Source organism: Primulina tabacum, chromosome 11 (assembly GCF_025594145.1).
Source record: "Primulina tabacum isolate GXHZ01 chromosome 11, ASM2559414v2, whole genome shotgun sequence".
Taxonomy (NCBI): domain Eukaryota; kingdom Viridiplantae; phylum Streptophyta; class Magnoliopsida; order Lamiales; family Gesneriaceae; genus Primulina; species Primulina tabacum.
In genome coordinates, this window is record NC_134560.1 from 28,813,465 (window position 1) to 28,817,953 (window position 4,489).

General features: G+C 37.6%; 1 non-coding gene across 1 annotated transcript; it reads right to left on the reverse strand.

Annotated features, from left to right (window-relative positions):
* Positions 1-3,639: 3,639 nt before the first annotated feature.
* LOC142519963 (small nucleolar RNA R71) lies at positions 3,640-3,746 on the reverse strand. Its single transcript, XR_012813847.1, has one exon. It is a non-coding gene; the product is annotated as a small nucleolar RNA R71 (small nucleolar RNA).
* Between the last annotated feature and the right edge of the window lie 743 nt (positions 3,747-4,489).

The window sequence follows — 4,489 nt, forward strand, 5'->3', positions numbered from 1 at the left end:
TCCCGACTCAACCCCGAAACAATCTCGACATGAAGTATGAAATTCCCCAAACAATGGAAGACACGGACCTTGCTTAACACATAGTTCAACGATCCCTATTCAAACTTCATAACATCTAAACTAACTTTTAGTATGCTAGGAAATAACGACGTAATAGAACCCAAAGGAAGCAAAGCACCTTAATTCGAAGCCCAAAAAATACCTAGACCAGGGCCTAGGCACTGTAGTGCAGTGCTGCAGCGCCAGACTGGCGCCTAGGCGCTACCCTGTAGGACTGCGGCGCTGCCTGGTGCGAAGCTGCAGCGCTGCGGCCCTAGTCATGTGCGAATTCAACCCAAAATCTACACACAAGCTTTCCTATGACTTCTAATGCATCGTCACACTTACTAACCCGAAACAGCACACCAAAATTCACATGATCATCCCACTCAACACTCCTAGACGCAGCAATGACCACTCGGCGATTCCCAACGAATCCTGCAACAAAAGTAATTCAAGAGCATGTCAAGAACACATTTTCATAAAAACGAATTTTGAGCAGTCCCACGAAACAATCATAACTTACTTGTTTCTTGTCCAAAAATTACAAATTTACTGTCAATTCAAAGGTATTTAAAAGTAATACGTTTTATATGTTGAAAAATTTTCTAGAAAATCAACCGAGAATGACGACAGACACGTTTTGAGATCTAAAATTTTTGATCTAAAAATCATTTCAAACGTTTTTGCTCAAACTTTTCATAACATACATGGATTTTCACGGATAATAAACATCACAACACATAATGTAACGAGGTCGATGCAGAAACAATAGATTATGCATGCCTTTGATTTTTAAAAATTCTGAAACGAAGATACCGAAGCGGAACGAGTGCAATGGTTGATCCGGAACGATTTGTGGCTCGATTTCTAGATAAAACAAACGTGTGAAAGCTGCAATAATTTGAAGGGGAGTGTGGCTGCTGGAGAAGGAACTAAGAAACCCTAGTTTTCTCACAAAATAATGAAGTGAAGAGACAATGAAATGTGTGGGTGTGTGTAAAGTGAATGTGTGCGTGAGTGTGATAGTGTTTGTGCGTGTGTTTAAGCTAAATTAAGGGAATGAAATTGCATAATTATTAATTAAAAAGTTAATCCCCACAACTTTTACAAAATCCCCTAATTAACAAAATAAATTACACAATTGCTAAACTTTAACAATTTTAAAATGTTGAAATCACCTAATAATTAAATTAAGCTTTTAAATTGCTAAAAACTTAATAAATCATTTAAAATATCCCAATCCTAACTTAAAATAAAATACCACATTTTAAAATCGTCAAAAATCGTCGTGGGTCTCTTTTTCTTGATCCCGCATCGAATAATTGCATGAAACATGAAACTCAAGGAAACATTTTAACGTGCATCAAATAAACATAAATAATTTAAAATAATGAAAATTCATAAATCAAGCATTCCTAAAATTATTTTAAACTTAAATAAATAAATTCAACAATTTAAATAAATGCATGTGTTTTACGTGTGCTGATTTTGGGCTCTACATTATATGTGTTGTTTTTACGTGTTTTATTGCATTAGTTTTGTGTGTGTTTGCATCGTGTGTGCGGGTATTTCATATACATTTTGTTCGTTTTAGAATTAACATATGCATATGATCGTGTCTCACTCGTACGTGATGAATTTGCAGGTTAAATGGCCAAAGAGGTGAAATCAGGAGAGAAATACACAAGCCACACGAGAAAGAGAGGAACGGGGCAGAAAAATTGGCGCTCGGGCGGTAGAATCTTACCGCTGGGGAGCGAACATGGATTTTCGGACAGAAGAGTTGGCGCCCAGGCGGTAGAATCTTACCGCTTGGGCGCAATATGTCCCTTTCGAAGACTGGATTATAGAGGACTCGGCGCTGGGGCAGTATAATCTTACCACTTGAGCGCAAGTACCACACATTGCGAGAGAAATTACAGAGGAGTTGGCTACCGCCCGAGTGGTACTTAATTTGGAAAAAATATTGAAGACGATTTCTTGCCTTCCGGGAGAGGTTGCGAAGTGGGGCTGCACAAAGGAACCCTAAAGGATGAAAATTAAGATACTTTTCAGCGGCCACAAAGTTGGGAAGAGAGAAAAGGCATAGAGAAAGCTTGGAGTTGAAGATTTCAAGATTTCCAGGCAACATTCTTCGCGTTTTCGTCACGTCTAGTATTTATAGTTTAATTCTTCTTGTTTATATATTGTTTTTTTTAGATTGATTATGAATTCTAGTAGCTAATTTTTATTATTTGTTGGGATTGAAGGAGATCCTACCCCCGAAACCAAGTTTAGTTAATTCATCTATCGACTTTTGATTTATTCTTGATTGTGCTATTATTTTCATTGCTTGAAGCGTAGCTAACTTTAATAACGATTTCATATTGCGAGTGAGTTCAAGAGAATAGCCCGAGATAGAAACGAGCAACATAATCCATGGATTTACAATTTATATAGAAATATGAAGTTGGATACACTTCGATAGTCATAGTACAGTAGGTCGAAAGCTAGGAGATTTCATAGAACGACATACAATTCACCATTGATAAATAATTAAAGAGATTTAATTACTTCACTGCGTTGAATTAGTTTTACATAGCTCGAGAGAGCGTGTTCAATCGGATAGGAGATCTCGTCGAAAGCTAGATTATTGTCGAATGAATTAAGTAAATTAGCGAGGGGTAGTTGAACCGAGATTGCCAAAAATTCATTTCTCAATGAACTTTAATTAATCATTCTAGCTTATCTATTTCATCATTTAATCCTTGAAACCTTTCGTTGAGCTTTTATTTAATCATCGTAGTAGTAAACAATCATCCGAATTATCGTTGCTAAAGGTTTAATAACTGAGAATAAAAGTTGTGAAATACAGTGTCTAGTGGAACGATACTTGTACTTTTGTACAATATATTATTACTTGAATATTATTTCGAGCTTGAATATTATTAATTTTTACTAAGAATTTTACAGTGCAAGTTTTGCTCGATCAAGTTTTTGGCGCTGTTGCCGGAGACTGTTAATCCACGATTTTATTTTCAGTTATTTACTTTAGCATTCTTTATTTTGTTTTATTTACGTTGACACCTTCAATTTCTTTGATTATAACTCTTTTGGTTCATGCCAAAGTCTATTGAATCTGAACTTGGGGTATTTGATCCCGAGATTAAAAGAACCCTCCGCAGGCGAAGACAACAATAAAGGCTTAAATACATGATGAACAGGAACGAGCGTGAAGAAAAGCATCATGAAGACCTACGTGTCGAGGAGCCAAGGCGTATACCCATGCTGGAGCACTTCCGAGCATTGTGCGACCAACCATCAAGGCAAACCAGTTTGAGATCAAGTCAGCCGTTATTCAGATGATTCAAAAAATTGTCCAATTATGGGAACTGCGCTAGAAGACCCAAACACCCACATCGTAGATTTTCTTGAAATTTGCGATACTTTTAAATTCAATTGAGTTTCTGATGATGTTGTTAGATTGCGTTTGTTTCCTTTCTCTTTACGTGAAAAGCTAAAGCATGGTTAAACTGTTTGTCTGTAGGTTCCATCACTACTTTGGAGGACATGGCAAAAACATTTCTCATCAAATACTTCCCTCCCTCTAAGACCATGAAGTTCTGGGCAGACATCACTACCTTCGCCCAATTTGAGCAAAAGTCCTTATATGAAGCATTGGAGCGCTACAAAGATTTACTGGAGAGATGCCCACATCACGAACTACATCTTGGGTTAGTAGTTTAAACTTTTTATTATGGCTTGCTCACTGCCAATAGTACTATGATAGATGATGCTGTCTATGAGAATTTGTTGAGAAAAACCGCCGAAGAAGAATATGAATATTTGGAGGAGATGGCTGCCAGCAGTTATCATCCTCAATCTCAGAGGAACAATCAGAGAAGAAGTGCAGAAGATTACCAGGTAAGTGATTTTTCTGTTGTTGCTGCACAATTAGAGGCTTTGAGTAGGAAAGTAGATAATATGAATTTTGGTGGTACGGTCATGAGACTGCAAGAGATCTTCTGTGATGGTTAAGAAGGTGAGCACTTCACGAAGGATTTTCAGACAAGGAATCCTAATTATGTGCAAAATGAGGCACCAGTGAACCATATGGGGACTCAGAACCGTCCTAGAAATTAACCATATTCCAACACATTTAATGCTGGATGGAGGCATCACCCAAATTTCTCATGGGGTGGTCAAAAGAATCAGGGTCGCCCACAAAGAGGCCAACGATATGGGAAGCAACTGATGTATAGACCTGAGCCTCGAGAGAAGAAATGTAATTTAGAGCAGATGATGACTCAATTTATGTTTGCAACGGAAACTAGACTACAAAATCAAGATGCAGCTCTCAAAGGCTTGGAAACTTAGATTAGACAGTTGACCGAGATAATTTCGAGCAAAGATCCGGGCACCTTGCCAAACAACACCGAGACTAATCTTAAAGAGCAAGTAAATGCCA